At 40.4% G+C, this 22,942-nt stretch overlaps 1 protein-coding gene across 12 annotated transcripts in view; it reads left to right on the top strand.

The window, feature by feature from the left end:
* The first annotated feature begins 5,372 nt into the window (after nucleotides 1-5,372).
* FANCC (FA complementation group C) overlaps nucleotides 5,373-22,942 on the top strand; it is a 342,060-nt gene continuing 324,490 nt past the window's right edge. For 10 of the 12 annotated variants that reach the window (XM_027550186.1, XM_027550184.1, XM_027550191.1 and 7 more), the window contains exons 1-2: nucleotides 5,373-5,575; nucleotides 17,851-17,918. The gene's annotated coding sequence lies outside the window, so the exon portion shown is untranslated. The remainder of the gene's footprint in view (nucleotides 5,576-17,850; nucleotides 17,919-22,942) is intronic. The other 2 variants (XM_027550193.1, XM_027550192.1) reach the window with 1 other exon arrangement.

The raw sequence follows: 22,942 nt of genomic DNA, 5'->3' as shown, positions 1-22,942 counted from the left end.
TAATAGATGGAGAAACAGTGGAAATGGAGGCAGGCTTTATTTTTTTGGGCTCCAAAATCACTGCAGATGCTGACTGCAGCCATGAAATTAAAAGATGCTTACTCCTTGGAAGAAAAGTTATGACCAACCTAGACATCATATTAAAAAGTAGAGACATTACTTTTCCAACAAAGGTCTGTCTCGTCAAGGCTATGGTTTTTCCAGTAGTCACATACGGATGTGAGTTGGACTATAAAGAAAGCTGAGTGAAGAAGAATTGATGCTTTTGAACTGTGGTGTTAGGAAGACTCTTGAGAGTCCCTTGGACTGCAAGAAGATCCAACCAGTCCATCCTAAAGGAAATTGGTCCTGAATGTTCATTGGAAGGACTGATGTTGAAGCTGAAACTCCAATACTTTGGCCACCTGATGTGAAGTGCTGACTCATTTGAAAAGATCCTGATGCTGAGAAAGATTGAAGGCAGGAAGAGAAGGGGATGACAGAGGATGAGATGGTTGGATGGCATCACTGACTCAATGGACATGAGTTTGAGTAAACTCTGGGAGTTGGTGATGGACAGGGAGGCCTGGCATGCTGCAGTCCATGGGGTCGAAAAAAGTTGGACACGACTGAGCGACTGAACTGAACTAAACTGAACAATGGCTAGAATCCAAAACAGTTGATTTTATTTGTTTACTGAATGCTTCCTTTGTGGCTAAGCTGGTAAAGAATCCGCCTGCAATTCGGGAGACCTGGTTCAATCTTTGGGTTGGGAAGGTCCCCTGGAGAAGGGAATGGCTACCCACTCCAGTATTCTGGCTTAGAGAATTCCATGGACTGTTTAGTCCATGGGGTCACAAAGAGTCAGATCATCTGAGCGACTTTCACTTACACTTTATAGAATGCAGAAGTAGGATTTGGTAATGTCGGTTGCAGCACTCAGCTGTGATGTTTATTCCTAATAGAATGTAAAGATTCTAAAGGGTGGATTCCATTAGAATGGATTCTATTTCTAAGGATGAAACAGTTTTCACCTCTGCATGCCATTTTTCATTTTTGCTCTATTACCTAAATGTGATTTCACTCTATACTGTAATCAAAATTGTTTCTAGAAGCACACATACTTAATTTTATATTGAGTTAAAAATAGGATTCATATCTAAATATTTTTCTCAGGAAGCTTTTCAGGCACTTTACAGAGTGCTCATCTCCTTAGTGCTTAAAGTATTAGGATAGCTCCATACATACGGATGCCAGATAAAATGAATGTCTATAGTGAAAGTGAAAGTCACTCAGTTGTGTCTGACTCAGAATTTATACTATACATGTTACCCATTTAAGTCTGCTGCTGCTGCTGCTAAGTCGATTCAATCATGTCCGACTCTGTGCAACCCCAGAGACAGCAGCCCACCAGGCTCCCCCGTCCCTGGGATTCTCCAGGCAAGAACACTGGAGTGGGTTGCCATTTCCTTCTCCAATGCAGGAAAGTAAAAAGTGAAAGTGAAGTCGCTCAGTTGTGTCCGACTCTTCGAGACCCCGTGGACTGCAGCCCGCCCAACTGCAACACTGGAGTGGGTTGCCATTGCCTTCTCTGCATTTAAGTCTAAATTAGGCTTAATGTGATGTTCTTTCATATACTGTTGAGTCATGCAACTCTTTATTAACTACTGAATTTAAAAGACATAAAACTACTATGGGTACTCCCAGGTGGTGCTAGGGGTAAAGAACCCACTTGCCAATATAGGAGATGCTAGTAAAGTGATGCTTAAAATTCTCCAAGCCAGGCTTCAACAATATGTGAACTGTGAACTTCCAGATGTTCAAGCTGGTTTTAGAAAAGGCAGAGGAACCAGAGATCAAATTGCCAACATCCACTGGATCATCGAAAAACAAAAGTTCCAGAAAAACATCTATTTCTACTTTATTGACTATGCCAAAGCCTTTGACTGTGAGGATCACAATAAACCGTGGAAAATTCTGAAAGAGATGGGCATATCAGACCACCTGATCTGCCTCTTGAGAAACCTATATGCAGGTCAGGACGCAACAGTTAGAAGTGGACATGGAACAACAGACTGGTTCCAAATAGCAAAAGGAGTAAGTCAAGGCTGTATATTGTCACTCTGCTTATTTAACTTCTATGCAGAGTACATCATGAGAAACTGTGGGCTGGAAGAAGCACAAGCTGGAATCAAGATTGCTGGGAGAAATATCAATAACCTCAGATATGCAGATGACACCACCTTAATGGCAGAAAGTGAAGAGGAACTAAAGAGCCTCTTGATGAAAGTGAGAGAGGAGAGTGAAAAAGTTGGCTTAAAGCTCAACATTCAGAAAACTAAGATCATGGCATCCAGTCACTTCAAGGCAAATAGATGGGGAAAGAGTGGAAACAGTGAGAGACTTTATTTTTCTGGGCTCCAAAATCACTGCAGATGGTGATTGCAGCAATGAGATTAAAAGACGCTTACTCCTTGGATGGAAAGCTCTGACCAACCTAGATATCATATGAGGGATGGTATGGGGAGGGAGGAGGGAGGAGGGTTCAGGATGGGGAACATGTGTATACCTGTGGCGGATTCATTTTGATATTTGGCAAAACTAATACAATTATGTAAAGTTTAAAAATAAAATAAAATTAAAAAATTAAAAAAAAAAAAAAGAGACATTACTTTGCCAACAAAGGTCCGTCTAGTCAAGGCTATGGTTTTTCCAGTGGTCATGTATGGATGTGAGAGTTGGACTATGAAGAAAGCCGAGTCTAGAAGAATTGATGCTTTTGAACTGTGGTGTTGGAGAAGACTCTTGAGAGTCCCTTGGACTTCGAGGAGATCCAACCAGTCCATCCTAAAGGAGATCAGTCCTGGGTGTTCATCAGAAGGACTGTTGTTGAAGCTGAAACTCCAATACTCTGGCCACCTGATGCAAAGAGCTCACTCATTTGAAAAGACCCTGATGCTGGGAGGGATTGGGGGCAGGAGGAGAAGGGGAGGACAGAGAATGAGATAGTTGAATGGCATCACCGAGTCAGTGAAGATGGTTTTCGGTGAACTCCGGGAGTTGGTGATGGACAGGGAGGCCTGGCCTGCTGAGGTTCATGGGGTCGCAAAGAGTCGGACATGACTGAGTGACTGAAGGGAATTGAAGAGATGCTAGTTCTGTCCCTGGGTCGGGAAGATCCCCTGAAGAAGAGCATGGTAACCCACTCCAGTGTTCTTGCCTAGAGAATCCTATGGACAGAGAAGCCTGCTGGGATATGGCCCATAGGGTCAAGAGTCGGACACAACTGAAGCAATTTAGCACAGTTCAGCACAAAACTATAATACGGCAGGACCTCAATTAACATTCAGTTCAGTTCAGTCACTCGGTCATGTCCTACTCTTTGCGACCCCATAAATCGCAGCACGCCAGGCCTCCCTGTCCATCACCAACTCCCGGAGTTCACTCAGACTCACGTCCGTTGAGTCGGTGATGCCATCCAGCTATTTCATCCTCTGTGGTCCCCTTCTCCTCCTGCCCCCAATCCCTCCCAGCATCAGGGTCTTTTCCAATGAGTCAACTCTTAGCATGAGGTAGCCAAAGTACTGGAGTTTCAGCTTTAGCATCAGTCCTTCCAAAGAACACCCAGGACTGATCTCCTTTAGAATGGACTGGTTGGATCTCCTTGCAGTCCAAGGGACTCTCAAGAATCTTCTCCAACACCACAGTTCAAAATCATCAATTCTTCGGCGCTCAGCTTTCTTCAGTAACAGAACATATTTTCTCTAAAGAAATACATAGTTTAGTGGCTTCCCTTGCTGGTAAACAAACTTAAACTTGCTCGTATTTGTCACCACAAAAATGACTTTCTTCCTAAGGCCAAGGGGCATGATGAATGTCACTCAAGTATGTAGCTCTCTACCTAAGCTCTGCTGTGGATCTACCTACGTTGAACTAAGTGAAGTGAAATGAAATGGCTCAGTCGTGTCCGACTCTTTGGGACCCCATGGGCTGCAGCCCACCAGGTTCTTCCGTCCATGGGATTTTCCAGGCAAGAGTACTGGAGTGGGTTGCCATTTCCTTCTCCAGGGGATCTTACCGACCCAGGGATTGAACCCAGTTCTCCCACGTTGTAGCCAGACGCTTTTACCATCTGAGCCACCAGGGAAGTTCTGGGAAGCCACCAGGGAAGACATTGAACTAGGCACACATCAAATAAGCACAGACCTCTTTAGCTGGCAGAGAATATTTTCAAGAATATGTTTAACATCTCATTCCTTTATATAGCTACAGTTCTTGCTAATTCTGTCCCAAATTCTAGATAGGGTTCTTTTTGTAGCTCCTTGATTGGGTCTTTTAGGCTTTCCTGGTAGCTCAGACGGTAAAGTGCCTGCCTTCAATGCAGGAGACCCGGGTTCGATCCCTGGGTCGGGAAGATCCCCCAGAGAAGGAAATGGCAACCCACTCCAGTATTCTTGTCTGAAAAATCCCATGGACTGAGGATCCTGGTAGGCTACAGTCCATGGGGTTGTAAAGAGTCAGACACGACTGAGCACCTTCACTTTTAATAAAAAAAAAAAAAATTTTTTTTGTTACAGTTATCCAACACATTAACTTCCTTACTTACAAATTTAATATATTATCTAATCCCTGAATCCAATTTATTTGGTAAAGTAGGTATTCCTTCATTAAAGAAGGCTGAAGGTGCTTGGTTATTTTTATTATGTGTGTACCTTGCCTTGTTTTTTGAAAGCACCTGTAAAATTGTAATTTTACAATTGTAAGTCATAGATAAAAAAAAGTTAAATCTTAAAAATATTTCCTCAAAAAAAATTTTTTTAACAACTTAAACATCTATGAAAAAACTTCATGCATTACTAGGTTCAAGAATTAAAAATCCACCAAGACACGCTAATACGACAAAAATGGAAGTTTGTAAAAAAACAAAAAAAGATGCCTTCCATTTAAGTGGTTTAAATGCAGCGTAGAACTGATTTGAACCCAATCAACCACTGTATGGAACTGATTTTGCTGGTGGTGAGGGATCCAAAGAAAGATTCCCTTTTTTATGTGACTATACCTAGAAAATATTCTAGGTTTTGTTTAGTGGTTTTACATTCCTGACAAAGACTCAATTTTTCTTTAAAAAATTTTCTGCATTTTGAACAGAATCTTGAAATTGAGCAACAACCTATTTAAAAACCCAGGGTTTTCCCCCTTCAGGTCCTTCCTGCGGTCTACTTGAAACCCACGACACCAGCTTAGTCCTCGGGAACAACTAAGGCAGCCTCAGTAGGACCCCTCGCCTAGGCCCGCCCCAACGGACCGACTTCCGGCCGAGCCTGGGCCCGCGTCCCGCCCCACGAGCACGAGATTCGTCGGAATTTTCCCGCGAGGCCGCCGGGGTGCAGGGTCGCTGGCCAAGCCCCAGAGTGCACTGCGAATACGTGCGCGCGCGGCTCAGCTGCCGAACAGCCGCGGGAAAATTCTAAGAGTCAAAACAGAACACAAAAACCAATACGAGGCAAAGTCAAATTTTCAAGCCACAGAACCCGGGCGGTTGGCAGCCTTGCCGCCACTGCCCAAACTGCTGAAGTTGCTCTGGCGCGGACCACCGGTAAGAGAGAGGCCGCAGAGCGCGAGTGAAGGCGTTTGCCTCCCTCGGGGGTCTGGCCGACACGTCAGCTTGAGGGTGTGGGTTGGGGTAGGGGGGAAAGGCTCGCAAGAACGTCCGCTGCGCGCACCGCACCTAGGTGAGTGAGCAGGGCTTGGGCGGTGAGCGGGGCTGCGAAGTGGATAGAGGTTTGAGGTGGGGCCAACCCTGGGGGGCGGGGCCGCAGGCTAGGGGCGTGGTTAGAGGGCGGGGCAGGCTCAGGGGGTGGAGCCGACCGAGGGGTCGAGCGGAAGGGAGCCCTCCCCATAGCTGTGGGAACTGGGGATTGCTGTTTTGCTTCTTTCTGTTCATTAAGCGGAGGCAGCTTAAAAGGACAGGAGCAAAGGTGACTTTCTTTGCCCTGGATCCTTGGGCGCTCTGAAAAGCTCGCCATTTAAAATTCATCACCCTTTAAAGCTGGCTGCCTGCTCGTCGCACCGCCCCCCGCCCCCAGAGTGCTGGGTGGTGGGGGCCCAATTAGAGGAGCCCGGGGCGGTTTGTTACCCTTCCTGCTTTCCCAGCTTTGCATCTTAGGAGGAGAGTTGGGTTCTGATGGGCGACAATTTCCCAGAAACTCACTTTTTTGGAATGGCAGGCCAAATAGCGTCCAAAGCCTTGGGGAGGTGGTTTTTTTTTTTTTTTTTTTTTTTTTTGCGGAGGGTTGGGGATGTTAGTTTAGCTTGCTTTTTCGGTAATTTTTTACGTGGACGCGTTTACAACATGAACCCTCTATGGTCATGTTGCATGGGCTGGAAGAGTCCGGAAAGGGAAAAAAGATTTGGAGTTTTAAAAACATAGGAAATTTGGGACCAGAATGTCAAGGAAAGGCTGAGGAATTTTCCAGCAAAGACCTATGTTGGAATGTTTGTCGTAATCTGAAATTGTTGGAAAGCTCTCGGGCTCCTGGTTTCATTCTAACCCTTTTCCCATTTAATGCATCATAACTGAGATGTGGTTGACTTTTTATCACATGAGTAGGGCACTTTTGGGCCACCAATATTCAGTTCTTTCCGGATGTCACTCACCTTCAGTGGTGTGCAGCTCAAAACATTTTTTCATTACTTCCCTCAGGAGGAGAGGAAAGATTGTTACAAATGGTAGAATTCATACCACGTGTTGGGATCACTTGTACAAAAACTTTGATAGAAAACATAATCATTGTGAGTTTATCCATTAAACGTAAAATGCTATTTCAATCTAATATACTGCACTAGATTCGTAGGGAAGTAAGCCCTCATATACGTTATTCATATGTGTACAAGAAAGACCGCATCAGAAAAGAATTTGCTTTTCCTAGTTATATCAAAGCCCTCTTTCTGGCAGAGTAAAAGTTAGACCCTGCTTCTTTAAAAGTGAGTTAACTATACCTTGGTATATTATATATTTTAATTCACCCTTTTCATTATTTAGTCATGTACCTCTTGATTTCTTGAAAAACACTTACTAAGCAAACATGATTTTGGAAGATCTGAGTTTTCTATACTGTAATAAAAAACATTAACTTGATTGATTAGCTGAATGTGAAAGATGTGGTGCTGCTTGTATGTGAAACTGTGTGTGTACATTTAAAAATAAATGGTACTTTTAACTAGTTCCATATTTCACCAAGTAGTTCCAGTAACAATTATACAAATTTTGTATTTATGAAAACCAGTTAAAGGTAGGCCATCCTGGCCAGTAAAAAGTTGGATTGGTTGTCCAGGCCACAGAGACAGCCTAGGAAACCTCACATCAGTGGCAGTTTCAGGTTGGTAGTGGTGGAGCCTCAAGTCAGCCTGGAAATCAGCATCAAATGTATTATTATTATTTTAAAATTGAAATATAGTCAATTTACAATATTGGGTTAGTTTCAAGTTACAGTGTTTTTGCAGATTATACTCCATTATAGGCATTACAAGATAATGGGAATAATTTCATGTACTATACAGTATAGTTGCTTATCTATTTTATATGTAGTAGTTTGTGTCTGTTAATCCCATACTCCTAGTTTGCCCCTCCCCCCTTTCCTTCTCTGCTTTGGTAACCACAAATTTGTTTTCTATATCTGTGAGTCTTTTTCTGTATCTATGAGTCTTTTTCGGTATTATACCTTCATTTTTATTATTTTTTAGATTCCAAATATAAGTGATACAATACAGTATTTTTTTCCTCTGTCTCATTTATTTCACTAAGCATAATATCTTCCAGGTTCATCCATGTTGCTACAAATTTCATTATTTTTTATGGCTCACTTTGTGTGGATCACAATAAACTGGAAAATTCTGAAAGAGATGGGAATACCAGACCACCTGACCTGCCTCTTGAGAAACCTATATGCAGGTCAGGAAGCAACAGTTAGAAGTGGACATGGAACAACAGACTGGTTCCAAATAGGAAAAGGAGTATGTCAAGGCTGTATATTGTCACCCTGATTATTTAACTTCTATGCAGAGTACATCATGAGAAACATTGGGCTGGATGAAGTACAAGCTGGAATCAAGATTGCTGGGAGAAATATCAATAACCTCAGATATGCAGATGACACCACCTTTATGGCAGAAAGTGAAGAGGAACTAAAAAGCCTCTTGATGAAAGTGAAAGAGAAGAGTGAAAAAGTTGGCTTAAAGCTCAACATTCAGAAAACAAAGATCATGGCATCTGGTCCCATCAGTTCATGGCAAACAGATGGGGAAACAGTGGAAACAGTGTCAGACTTTATCTTTTTGGGCTCCAAAATCACTGCAGATGGTGACTGCAGCCATGAAATTAAAAGACGCTTACTGGTGCGGTCACGTGACCAGTTAGCTGGACACGGGGCGGGGCCGGCGCTGTACTTAGCGCGGGGGCGGCTGCCGGTTAAAAAATTAAAAAAAAAAAAAAAAAAAGACGCTTACTCCTTAGAAGGAAAGTTATGACCAACCCAGATAGCATATTCAAAAGCAGAGACATTACTTTGCCAACAAAGGTCCGTCTAGTCAAGGCTGTGGTTTTTTCTGTGGTCATGTATGGATGTGAGAGTTGGACTGTGAAGAAGGCTGAGCGCTGAAGCATTGATGCTTTTGAACTGTGGTGTTGGAGAAGATTCTTGAGAGTCCCTTGGACTGCAAGGAGATCCAACCAGTCCATTCTAAAGGAGATCAGCCCTGGGATTTCTTTGGAAGGAATGATGCTAAAGCTGAAACTCTAGTACTTTGGCCACCACATGCGAAGAGCTGACTCATTGGAAAAGACCCTGATGCTGGGAGGGATTGGGGGCAGGAGGAGAAGGGGACGACAGAGGATGAGATGGCTGGATGGCATCACCAACTCGATGCATATGAGTTTGAGTGAACTCTGGGAGTTGGTAATGGACAGGGAGGCCTGGTGTGCTGCGATTCATGTGGTCACAAAGAATCGGACACGACTGAGCGACTGAACTGAATATTACATTGTTTTTATATAACTCACATCTTAATCCAGTCATCTCTTGATTGGGTATTTGGGTTGTTTTTATATCTCAGCTATTATAAATAGTGCTGCTGTAAACATTGGGCTGGATGTACCTTTTCAAATTAGTGTTTTTGTTTTTTCCAGAAACATACACAGAGTGAATCATATGGTAGTTTTATTCTTAGTTTTTTAAGGAGCCTTCATACTGATTTTCATAGTGGTTGGCACCAGTTTATATTTCTACTAACAGTGAAGGAGGGTTCCCTTTTCTTCACATCCCTGACAACATTTGTTATATGTAGACTTTTTGATAATGGCCTTTCTGATAGGTATAAGGTGATATCTCTTGAGGTTTTGATTTGCATTTTTTATCATTAGTGAAGTTGAGCATCTTTTCATGTGCCTGTTAGTCATCTGTATGTCTTCTTTGGAAAGATGTTTATTCAGGTCTTCTGCCCATATTTTGATTGGGTTGTTTAGTTTTTGATGTTAAGTAGTATGAGCTCTGTACATTTACTTCTTGTCATTTGCATAATTTGCAAATATTTTCTCGTATTCTGTAAGTTGTGGTTTTGTTTTCTTGATGGTTTCCTTTGCTGTGCAACAATGTTAAAATTTAATTGGGCGCCATTTTGGAGAACAGAATGGCAAACCACTCCAGTATTCTTGCCTTGAGAACCCCATGAACAGTATGAAAAGGAATAAGATATGACACTGAAAGATGAATCCCTCCAGGTTGATTGAGTTCAGTTGGTCAGTTGTGTCCAACTCTTTGCAACTTCATGGATTGCAACATGCCAGGCTTCCCTACCCATGACCAACTCCTGGAGCTTGCTCAAACTCATGTCCATCAAGTCATTGATGCTATCCAACCATCTCATCCTCTGTCATCCCCTTTTCCTCCTTCCTTCAATCTTTCCCAGCACCAGGATGTTTTGCAATGAGCCAGTTCTTCACATCAGATGGCCAAAGTATTGGATTTTCAGCATCAGCGTCAGTTCTCCCAATGAATATTCAGGACTGATTTCCTTCAGGATTGACTGCTTCGATCTCCTTGCAGTCCAAGGGACTCTCAAGAGTCTTTTCCAACACCACAGTTCAGAAGCATCAATTCTTCTGCGCTCAGCTTTCCTAATGGTCCAACTCATATCCATACATGACTACTGGAACAACTGTAGCTTTGACTGTACGGACCTTTGTTGGTAAAGTAATGTCTCTGCTTTTTAATATGTGACCTAGTTTTGTCATAGCTTTTCTTCCAAGGAAAAGCGTCTTTTAATTTCATGGCTACAGACACCATCTGCAGTGATTTTGGAGCCTAAGAAAATAAAGGCTGTCACTGTTCCATTGTTTTCTCACATATTTGCCATGAAATGATGAGACTGGATGCCATGATCTTTGTTTTTTGAATATTGAGTTTTCAGCCAGCTTTTTCTCTCTCCTCATTCGCTTTCATCAGGAGGCTCTTTAGTTCCTTTTGACTTTCTGCCATAAGGGTGGTATCATCTACATATCTGAGGTTGTTGATATTTCTCCCAGCATCTTGATTCCAGCTTGTACTTCATCCAGTCCAGCACTTTGCATGATGTGCTGTGCATATAAGTTAAGTAAGCAAGGTGACAATATACAGCCTTGACATACTCCTTTCCCAATTTGGAACCAATCCATTGTTACATGTCCAGTTATAACTGTAGCTTCTTGACCTGCATACAGACTTCCCAAGAGGCAGGTAAGGTGGTCTGGTATTCCCATCTCTTTAAGAATTTTCTACAGTTTGTTGTGATCCACACAGTCAAAGGCTTTAGCATACTCAGTGAAGCGGAAGTAGATGCTTTTCTGGAATTCTCTTGCTTTTTCAATGATCCAGTTTATGTTGGCTATTTAATCTCTGGTTCCTCTGCCTTTTCTAAGTCCAGCTTGAACATCTGGAAGTTCTCAGTTCATGTACTGTTGAAGCCTGGCTTGGAGAATTTTGAGCATTACTTTGCTAGTGTGTGAGATGAATGCAATTGTGCAGTAGTTTAAACATTCTTTGGCATTGCCTTTCTTTGAGACTGGAATGGTAACTGACCTTTTCCAGTCCTGTGGCCACTGCTGAGTTTTCCAAATTTGTTGGCATATTGAGTGCAGCATTTTAACAGCATCATCTTTTAGAATTTGAAATAGCTCAACTGCAATTCCATCACCTCCACTAGCTTTGTTCATAGTGATGCTTCCTAAGGCTCACTTGACTTTGCACTCCAGGATGTCTGGCTCTAGGTGAGTGATCACACCATCATGATTATCTGGGTCATGAAGATCTTTTCTGTATAGTTCTTCTGTGTATTCTTGCCACCTCTTCTTAATATCTTCTTCTTCTGTTGGTCCATACTTTTTCAGTCCTTTAATGACACTCTAGGTTTATAGGTGTCCAATATGCTACTGGGGAGGAGTGGAGAGACAGCTCCAGAAAGAGAGCTGGATCAGAGTGGAAATGACACTCAGTTGTGGATGTGTCTGGTGGTAAAGGTAGTACTCTTGCCTGGAAAATCCCATGGATGGATGAGCCTGATAGGCTGCAGTCCATGAGGTCGCTTAGAGTCGGACACGACTGAGTGATTTCACTTTGACTTTTCACTTTAATGCATTCGAGAAGGAAGTGGCAACCCCCTCCAGTATTCTTGCCTGGAGAATCCCAGGGACAGGGGAGCCTGGTGGGCTGCCGTCTGTGGGGTCGCGCAGAGTTGGACATGACTGAAGGGACTTAGCAGCAGCAGAGAACAATATTGCATAGGAACCTGGAATGTTAGGTCCATGAATCAGGGTAAATTGGATGTGGTCAAGCAGGAGATGGCAAGAGTGAAAATTGACATTTTAGAAATCTGTGAACTAAAATGGATGGGAACGGGCAAATTTAATTCAGATGGTCATTATATTTACTACTGTGGAAAATAGTCCCTTAGAAGAAATAGAGTAGCCCTCATAGTCAACAGAAGAGTCCGAAATGCAATACTTGGGTGCAGTCTTAAAAATGACAGAGCAATCTCAATTTGTTTCCAGAGCAAGCCATTCAGCATCACAGTAATCCAGGTCTATAGCTCAGCTACTAATGCTGAAGAAGCTGAAGTTGAATGGCTCTATGAAGACTTAAAGACCTTCTAGAACTTACACCAGAAAAAAAAAAAAGGATGTTCTTTTCATCATAGAAGGTTGGAGTGCAAAAGTAGGAAGTCAAGAGATACCTGGAGTAACAGGCAGAATTGGCCTTGGAGTACAACATGAAGCAGGGGAAAGGGTAACAGAGTTTTGTCAAGAGAACACACTGATAGCAAAAACCCTTTTCCAGCAACACAAGAGATGACTCTACACATGGACATCACCAGGTGGTCAATATCGAAATCAGATTGATTATATTCTTTGCCTCCAAAGATAGAGAAGCTCTATACAGTCAGCAAAAAGTTGTGGAGCTGACTGGCTCAGATCGTGAGCTATTTATTCCAAAATTCAGGCTGAGATTAAGGAAGGTAGGGAAAACCATTAGGTCATTCAGGCATGACCTAAATCAAATCCCTTATGATTATACAGTGGAGGTAATAAATAGATTCAAGAGGTTAGTTCTGGTAGATGAGTGCCTGAAGAACTGTATTCGTAACGTTGTGCAAGAGGCCGTGATGAAGACCATTGCAAAGAAAAGGAATGCAGGAAGGCAAAGTGGTTGTCTGAGGAGGCTTTACAAATAGCTGAGAAAATAAGAGAAGAAAAAAAGCAAAGGAGAAAGGGAAAGATATACCAAACTGAATCTAGAGTTCCAGAAAAGTGCAGCAAGAAATAAGAAAGCCTTCTTAATTGAACAATGCAAAGAATTAGAGGAAAACAGTAGAATAGGAAAGACTAGAGATCTCTTCAAGAAAATTGAAGATATCAAGGGAACATTTCATGCAAAGATGGGCATGAGAAGAGACGAAATGGCAAGGAGCTCACAGAAGCAAAAGAGATTAAGAAGAAGTCACAAGAATATACAGAAGAGATATACAAAAAAGGTCTTAATGACCTGGATAACCATGATGGTGTGTGGTTACTAACCTAGAGCCAGACATCCTGGAGTGTGATATCAAGTGGGCCTTAGGAAGCATTACTACCAATAAAGCTAGTGGAGGTGATGGAGACCCATTTGTTTGTTTTTGCTTTTATTTATTTTTCCATAGAAGACTGACCGAAGAAAATACTGCTATATTTGTGTAAAACTGTTCTACCTCTGTTCTGTTTGGGGAGTTTTATGGTTTCAGGTTGTAAACATTTAGGTCTTTAAACCATTTTGAGTTTATTTTTGTATGTGATGTGAGGAAATAACCTAATCTCATTGTTTTACATATGGTTGTACAGTTTTCCTAACACCAGTTATTCAAGAGACTATCATTTCTCTATTGTATATTCTTGCCTCCTTTGTCATAGAGTAATTGACCATTGGTGCATAGATTTGTTTGGGGCTCTGTATTCTGTTTCATTGATCTGTGTGTCTTTTTCTGACAATACCATGCTGTTTTGATTACTGTGGCTTTGCATTATAGTCTGAAGTCAGGGAGGGTTGTACCTCCAGCTTTACTGTTTTTTTTCTCAGGATGCTTTGGCAGTTCAGGGTTTTTTTTTTTGTGGTTCCATATAATTTTAGGATTATTTGTTTTCATTCTGTGAAAAATGTTAGGGGTATTTTGATAGGGATTACATTAAATCTGTAGATTGCTTTGGATAGTATGGACACTTTAATAATTTTAATTCATGTAGTCCAAGCACATGAGTTAGCTTTCCATTTCTATTTTATTCCCCCTTTTCTTTTGAATCATTTCAGTTTCCTTCATCATTGCTTTATAATTTTCAGAGTGTAAGTCTTTTACTTCCTTTGTAAGTTTATTCCTATGTTTATTTTTTGGGGTACAATTTTAAATACGTTTATTGTTTTACTTTTTCTGATGTTTCATTATTAGTGTAACAGATTATTAATACAATAGATTTCTACATATTAATCTTGTATCCTGTAGTCTTGCTGATTTCATTTATACTTATAGTTTTGGGTGGAAGCTCTAAGGTTCTCTATAGAGTATCATGTCATCTGCAAATAGTGACAGTTTTACTTCTTTCCTTCCAGTTTGGATACCTTTTATTTATTTTTCTTGTCTTATTGCTGTGTCTAGGACACAGCAATGGAAATGACAAGAGTGGGCATCTTTGTCTGGATTTTTAATTTAGCTGAAAGGGTTTCAGCTGAAACAGTTGAAAGTTTTAATTTCATTTAATAGTTGGGTCTTAATTATGTTGGTTGTGGATTTGTCATAAATGTCTCTTGTTATGTTGAGATATATTCCCACCGTATCCAATTTTTATCATGAATGAATGTTGAAATTTGTCAAATGATTTTTCTGCATCTGTTGAGATAATTGGACTTCCCCACTGGCACTGTGGTACTGTAAATAAGCATCAACAGTGGCTACTGCTGTCTTAGCAGGCCCACACCCTACAGACCCTCTTGTCGCCTCGGTGTCCCTAGATTGAATCTTTCCCCAGGTCCTGGCTACTCTAGAGCCAGGGCCAAGCTGTGACAGGGACAGAGAAGGGGCAGGGATTTTTCTCAGAGTGGAGTGGGGAATGTGGCAAGGGAGCAGCCTCTAAGACAGACCTCCCTCCTCCCTGTCTAGTGGTGAGGCAATACCTATGCACCTCTTACTAGTGGAGCCTTGACTTCTTCAGTCTATCTGTCCTAGTAGCAGCCAAGGGGGCTTGTCTCATCCACATCGGTCCCCAGGACTGGGACACCCATTCTGTGGCTTGACCCACTCACTTTCACAGGATAAGTGTCTGCTTGTGTGATCTCCCTTTTCCTTTTAGTCCCCTCCCAGGGGCATAGGTCCAACTCATTACTCTTCTTTCTGTCCTGCCCGATTATGTGTGTATCTTTATTATAGCTTTGATTTTACAGTTCTTCTGCCAGTTTCCAGGTAGTTTTCCTTGAGAATTGTTCCACATATAGATGTGTTTTTGCTCTATTTATGGGGGAAGGTGACCTGCATGTCCTCTTATTCTGCCATCTTGATCCCCCCCACCCCAAAATGGATTTATTCAATTTTATTTTAGGCTGGGGTATGTACATTTTCTGTTTTTGTTCATAGATCTTGAAAGACTGATCTTTTAGTATGAAAGAAACATCTATAAAAGAAGTGCATTGACTTTGCAGTGTTTTAGTAGAGAAGGAAAAACTTTAAAAGTTCATCAGAAAATAAAGTAGATAAAAAGGCAAATCTTGAGCATTGAAAATTTTCTACTAAATATCACACTTATTTTTTGGACTTTCTTTTTTAAGAACATGAAAAATACAGATCTCTATTTTTACATATCTTTATTTTACTTTGTTTGTAGCTGTAACAGGAAAAACGTTTACCTTAAAAAGATAGACCAAACCCATGTAATAATGGTAGCAAGCCTATCACTACCCCATGAAACACATTAAAAAAAGAGACATTTTTGGACTGGTTTTTGAAGAGACTTTGCAGAGTTCCCTGGTCCATTCATTCTCTTAGGCTCTTCAATAAACTGTGCTGAGTGTGTAGAAAACATTTCCCTGTTAAGATAGGAACATCTATAATCTTCCTCTTACGTATCTCTAATAACAGGAAAGCAAAGTTCATATAAAAAAATCACCTTTTGGAACTGTATCCTCTTTTCTAAATAATTAAGTGATTTTTAGTAAATTTAGAAGATTTTTGAGATTGTGCAGTGATCACAACAATTCAGTTTTAGAAATTTTACATCACCTTAATAAGTTTGCCTCTGCAGGTTTTGTACTCAGACCTGGTGCTGGCTTTTAGCCTCAGGAAACCATTGATTTGCTTTCTATCACTATCAATTAGCCTTTTATGGAGATGGATTTATGAAATAAGTGCCGTCTTATGTCTGGCTTCATTTAGCATAATGGTTTTGAGATTCATCCATGCTGTAGCATGTATCCGTAGTTTGTTCCTGTTTATTGATAAATAACCATTGTATGATTATACTACATTTTCTTTATCCATTCATCAGTTGATGGACATCAGTTGTTTTTACTTTCTGGCTATTATGAATAATGCTGCTATGAGCATTCATGTACAAGTCTTTGTGTGGACATATGTTCTCATTTTTCTTGGATAAATACCCATAAGGAGATTACTGGGTTGTGTAGTAGGTTCACATTTTAATTTTTTAAGAAACAGCTAAACTGTTTTCCAATATGGCCATACAGTATCATGTTCCCAGAAGCATTGTGTGAGAGTTTCAATTTTTCCATATCTTGACTTGTTACTGTGTCTTTTTTCATAGCCATCTTAGTATGAAGTAGTATCTCATATTAGTTTTAATTTGCGTTTCTGTATTGGCTAATGATGTTGAACAAATTTTCAAATACTTATATACTGTTCCTATGTTGTCTTTGAAATGTCTACTGAAATCTTTAGTCCATTTTTGGATTGGTTTGCCTTCTTATTGGGCTGTACACATTCTTTGTGTATTCTGGGTACAAGCCCAATGTATGTTTTATAAATTATTTCAGTAAATAATTTATTACCCAGTCTGTTGCTTGTCTTTTCATTTTCTCTGTGGTATCTTTTGAAATACAAGTTTTTATTTTGAGGAAGTCCAGTTTATCAGTTTTTTAAAAAAATAATGCTTTAGGTTCATGTTCAATTTCTACTAACTTTTGTGTATGGTATGCAGTATGGGTCCAAATTCATCTTTTTTGTGTGTATGGATATCCAGTTGTTTTAGCATTATTTGTTGAGGAAAAATAAAAAGATCCTTTTCCCATTTAATCGCCTTTGCACCTTTGTCAAAAATCAAGTGACCATAAATTATTTCTAGACTCTCATTTCTGTTTGAGTCATTGTTATGCCTCTTCTCATACCAGCACCGCACTGTCTTGATTATATGGTATCTTTGTAGTTAGTTTTGAAATTGGGTAGTATAAGTCTTCTGATATTTTTTTCTTTTTCAAAATTGTTTTGGCTATGCTGGTTTCCTTAGATTTCCATATAAATTTTTGTATCATTTTGTCGTTTTTTCCGAAAAAGCCTACTGTGATGGATTTTGATAGAAACTGCATATAATCTGTAGATTTGTTTGGGGGAGAATTGCTGTTGCCATCTTAACATGAACATGGACTGTCTTTCTGTTTTGTACGACATTTCATTTCTTTTAGCAATGTTTTGTAATTTTCAGTGCACAAGTCTTGCCCTTCTTTTGTTAACTTTATTTTGAAGTGTTTAACTTTTTTGTGCTATTGTGAGTAGAGTTTTTCAGATTTTGTTTTTGGATTGTTCATTGCCAATACGTAAAAATATAATTGATTTTTGTTTATTTATCTTGTGTCCTGCAACCTTACTTTACTATTATATTAAGCAGGGTTTTTTTGTGTGTGAATTCCTTAGAATTTTCTACATACAGTATCATGTCATTTGCAAATATAGACAGTTTTTACTTATTGTATCTCAGTTCAGTTCAGTCGCTCAGTCGTGTCCGACTCTGCGACCCCATGGACTGCAGCATGCCAGGGTTCTTGGCCATCACCAACTCCCAGAGCTTGTCAAACTCATGTCCATCGAGTCAGTGACGCCATCCAGCCAACTCATCCTCTGTCATTCCCTTCTCCTCCTGCCTTCAGTCTTTCCCAGCATCAGGGTCTTTTCCAGTGAATCAGTTCTTCGCATCAGGTGGCCCAAGTATTGGAGCTTCAGCATCAGTTCTTTCAATTAATATTCAGGACTGATTTCTTTTAGGATTGACTAGATATATCTTTGTATCTAGATGCCTTAATTTTTTTTTTTTTTGCCTAGAACCTCTAATACATTGTGAACAGAAGTAAGGAGCGTGGATCTTATTGACTTGTTCCTGATCTTAGGAGGTAAGCATTTAATCTTGTGTGCCCAATGCACAGTGAGGCCAAACAAAATTGAAAGGTCAGTGTTTGGAGCAGAGAAAGGTTTATTGCCGCACCGTGCAAGGGGACAGGTGGCTTATTTCTCCCCGCAACCCCCCAAGTCCCAAACTCCCTGAAGGGTTACAGCAAAGCATTTTTAAGGGCAAAGTGAGAAAAGGGTGCCCTTGTGAAATGTTGTTGCTGAACCATGAAAGATGCTGGGATTCTTGGCCTCTGGAGAAGAATTCAATCTGGGGCCAGAGACAAGGCTTGATCACTCAGAGCTTTTGTGTAGTAAAGTTTTATTAAAGTATAAAAGAGATAGAGAAAGCTTCTGACATAGACATCAGAAGGGGGCAGAAAGAGTGCCCCCTTGCTAGTATTAGCAATGGAGTTATATACTTTTAATTAGTTATTTTAGTGAATCAAAAGAATGTCTGGTGGTTGTAAAGACCTTACTAGACCTACTCCCATAATTTACATTTTAAGATTACAGGATTAGCCAGAAGGTTTTTTTTTTTTTCAGAGACTGTCCTCAAGCAGGATACATTATTGTTATATAATCCTAAGGAATGTAGAGGGAAAAACAGTTTGTCCTTTCCTCCTCCTTGAGAATTCCAGACCCCTCTCTTCTTGGGGACCGCTGGACTTATCAACCTGCCTAGGAATTGACTCTCACTTGGTTGGTTGGTTGTTGCAGACTGTTGGTGCAGGAATTCTTTGTTCTTGCAGCTGTCCACATAGGTCAGGTCATGATGTTGTAAACCTCCAACAAATGTTATTCCTTCTTCTGCAACTTTTTATCTGTATATGAATGGACTTTTAAAGATCTGCCTTGAAAATAGGTTATCCTATATATTTCAGACTATATGCAATCATTGTTAACTAAAGCAAAAGAAACAGGTCTAATGTGGAGTCAGATTTGTTCTTCCCTGTTACTCTTTTACCATTAGGAATGATGGTAGCACTGTGATCTTTTCAGAAATGCCCTTCAGAAAGTTGGGAAACTTTCCTTCTGTTCCTAGATTGTTGAGAGTTCCTATCATGAACAAATGTTGGATTTTGTTAGATGCTTTTCTGCATCTATTGAGATAACCATGTGGTTAGTTACTTTATTCTATTAATATGACTCATTGCATTAATTGATTTTTTAATGCTATACTGGCTTTGCATTCCTAGGATAAATCCCACTTGGTCATGGTATATAATCCTTTTTATGTGTTACTGGATTTGGTTTAGTAATGTTTTGTTTAGGATTTTGTGTCTGTGTTTTTGAGGAATATTGGCAGGTGATTTTCTTGTGCTGTCTTTGACTGATCTTATGGCAATTCTGGCATTTTAATATGAGTTGGGAAGTGTTCTCTCCTCTTACATTTTCTGAAAGAGTTTGTAAAGGATTAGTATTATTTCTTCTTTAAATATATGGTGGAATTCATCCATGAAGTTATCTGTTCATGAATTTTTATTGGAAAAATTTAAATGACAACTTCAATGTCTTTACATGTTACAGGTCAATTTTGATTTTCTCTTTCTTCTTGAGTAAGTTTTGGTAAGTTGCTTCTCTTTAGGATTTCCCCGCCCCCCCTATTATATAAGTTGTGTCATTTGTTGGCATAAAAGTGATCCTATAGAGTCAGCAGTGATGCCTCCTGTTTCATTTCTGATTGGGGTAGTTAGTATCTTTTTCTCTTCTTGCTCAGTGTAGCTAAAAGTTTATTGGTTTTGATATTTTCAAGAACCAACTTTTTGTTTCATTGATTTTACCAGTTGTTTTTCTGTTTTCATTGATTTCCGCTGTAATCTTTATTATAGCTTTCCTTCTGCTTGCTTTACGTTTAGTTTGTTGTTCTTTTTCTAGTTTTTTAAGGTAGAAGCTTAAGTTATTGATTTGAGACCTTTATTCTTTTCTAATACAACTGTTCAGTTACAAATTTCTCTTTAAGCACTGCTTAGGTTGCATCCCCCAAATTTTGATATGTTTATGTTTTTGTCATCAGTTCAAGATATTTTCAGTTTACTATGTGATCCCTTTTTTGAGCCATTGATTATTTAGAAGTGTGGATTTAATTTCCAAATATTTTAGGGTTTCATGTATGTTTATTGTTGATTTTAAGTCCATTGTGGTCAGAACATGTGCTTTTAAAATTTATTAAGGCCTCTTGTTTGATTGTATAACAACTAACTGTATTTCTGCCCAACAAGATAAAGCTATTCTTACAAGTGAAGACATTTTTTTCTTTCTCCAAATGAGCAAATGCACAATTCCAAGAGTCATTGTATTAATTACTTACTATGTCACATTTCAAAATCAGCCATGGCTTAGTCACTCAGTTGTGTTTGACTCTGTGACCCCAGGACTATAGCTCACCAGGCTCCACTGTCCATGGGGATTCTCCAGGCAAGAATAATGGAGTGGGTTGCCATGTCCTCCTCCAGGGGATCTTCCCAACCCAGGGATCAAACCCAGGTCTTCCGCATCGCAGGCAGATTCTTTACCATCTGAGCCACCAGGGAAGCCCAAGAATACTGAAGTAGGTAGCCTATTCCTTCTCCAGGGGACAGGCTTCCTGACCCAGGAATCCAACCGGGTCTCCTGCATTGTAGGCGGATTCTTCACAAGCTGAGCTAACTGTTTGACTCAACAATTCCTTTGCTACATGTATATACACCAGGATGTGTAAACCTGTGCTCCAGGAGTGTCATTCAAAACAGTAAAATCGCCGGCTGGTCGAGGCCACTGTGGCGCTCCTCCTTCGCCAGTGTGCACTGGCAGTCTGGGCACACCCACAGCGGCAGGTGTAGCATGCTGTTGCCCTTGGGCACCATTGACAGGGCCAGTTTGCTTACGGTCTTCACTCCACTCTCTAAGAACGAAGAGTCCTTCCGCACTCTTGTGCACAGGAGACAGTAACCCCCAGCGGGGTAGGGTGGTGGTCTATGATTCATGCCAAAATTAAAAGGAGTCTCTAAACGCTTTCTAAAATCAGCCATAGTCCCACTGAATGTTCTGTTGTGTAAAGACAAAATTGTAAAGCCATCTTCTAACAACTTGTCCATAAAATAAAAATGATAAGGAAAGAGAAGGAAATTTGTTAACATATGTATGTGTGTGTGTGTATATATATATAAAATAATGTATATTAATACATATATATACACATACACATATAATGAGCAAATAGAAAATATGTAAAACTTTTACAATCCTTGTTCCTCTAGTTGACCATAAGGCCATAATTGATATCCATGACTTCTTTGTACAACTTATTCCGTATTTCCTGGGCCCTCAGCCAGAGCCTTAGATGGTTAGAATTTTTTCCCGGTAAATGAGCAGACCTTTATCCTTGAAGGATCTGAGCTTCAGAGCCTTCTCTTGCTCTGATTCTACTCAAAGCAGGCAGCTTTACCCATGACTCTATAGATGGGTCAAAATAGTGCATGCGAATGTGTTGCCTTCAAAATTCAAAGAACTTACTGCACAACTGTGCCTCTTTTCATGATAGGTGGTACATTAGAGCAGCTTATATTTCACCTTGCAGAGTATATATCTTGCATGCTGTGGGTCTGATTTGGCCTATTACCTGTTTTTGTGTGACTTGTAAGCTAAGAATTTTTAAAAATATTTTTAAATGTTTGGGGAAAAAAAAAAAAGAATAAAGGACAGAATCCGTAAAGCCTAAAATATTTATTATGTGGACCTTTATAGAAGAAGTTTGCTAACTGCTGCTTCAAACTATTAAACCCCATTTACTTCACTGAGGTGGGGGACCCATGAGTTTCTCGGGGTTTATTGGCATGTGTGTTAATAAGGCATCTAAAGGACTTTGTCATTTCTTGTTCATCAGATCCAGTCAGCATGGTTGTGTTCAAGTAGTAGACCAGTGTGATATTTTATGTACTGTCCGGTCAAGTGCCTCTCACTCCTGCAGCCCACATGACTTCTCAGTGTCCAGCTTCTGTAGCTTGAGTGATTCCTCAGAGCTCAGCTCCCCGACTGCCTGGCTCCTGGGACCTGCAGTCCCTCTAGCAGGCTCCTGGGCATGTGCTGCTCCTCTGGTGCCCAGTCGTGGGGTGCAATGGGGCCAGTAGCACTTAGTCACCTGCAGCTTGCCCCAACATTCCCCTTGGGTGATTTTTTTTTTTTTTTAATAGAGCGCCTCTGGTGAGACACTTGCTTGCAACCAGGTTTTCCTGGCACCATGTACGGTAGGTATCTGGCAAGTTACAAAAGGTGGATTTCCATCAAGTTCTACTGGCACAGCACCCATAGAGACTTCACTGTCATTTGGTTAGCCGTGGCTGTGTCCTCTCCAATAAGATTTAGATCTTATCGGGTGCCTGGTGGGTAGAGTCAAAGGGGGTGTTGTTCTTGGGTGCTGAATTCCAGCACCAGAAAGTAGTGGGTGCTGTTTATATCTGCTATTCCTATATTCTTTAGATTTCTTTTTACTTTTGACTAGCCAGTCTCCTGGTTAACTCAGTTATAGTGAATAATTCTTTATATTTGATTTCCCTTATTCAAACTGCTGTGTGGTTTTTTTCCTTCTGATTGGACCCAGGTTGATCTATTCTCTTTGCTTCTAACTTCATAAGAGAAAGTAAATGGTGAGAGTAATTAGCTTATTCATTTTCTTGAACTGTGAAAGTAAAACTTGAGGATTATTATCACTTCCAAATCACAAAAGGTAGGTTTTGATGAGATTATGTCATGCTTTTGCGTAGTGATGAATTGGGCTTTATAGTTCTTTGCTTCTTTCAGACCTTTGAAAAATAGAGTATAGGTATCAAGGGAAGTGGGGTTAGGGAGTAAGAGGGAAGGGGAAGAGGAAAGGAATTGGTGTTGTGGTCAGTGTTATGGCATCCAGTGGGTAGGACCCCGGATGGCATGATTTTACATCTGTCTGGCTATACTTCTTATTATCCTTTATCCCATGGTTTTCATTTTTCAGATTTTTAGGACTGTAGTTTTTTCATTTTCCTTTAGAAGCCCAATGCTGATTTTGTAATAC

The sequence above is a fragment of the Bos indicus x Bos taurus genome, chromosome 8 (assembly GCF_003369695.1).
Source record: "Bos indicus x Bos taurus breed Angus x Brahman F1 hybrid chromosome 8, Bos_hybrid_MaternalHap_v2.0, whole genome shotgun sequence".
Taxonomy (NCBI): domain Eukaryota; kingdom Metazoa; phylum Chordata; class Mammalia; order Artiodactyla; family Bovidae; genus Bos; species Bos indicus x Bos taurus.
The sequence above is the reverse complement of the archived record's forward strand: the minus strand, read 5'-3'. Positions and strand labels throughout refer to the sequence as shown.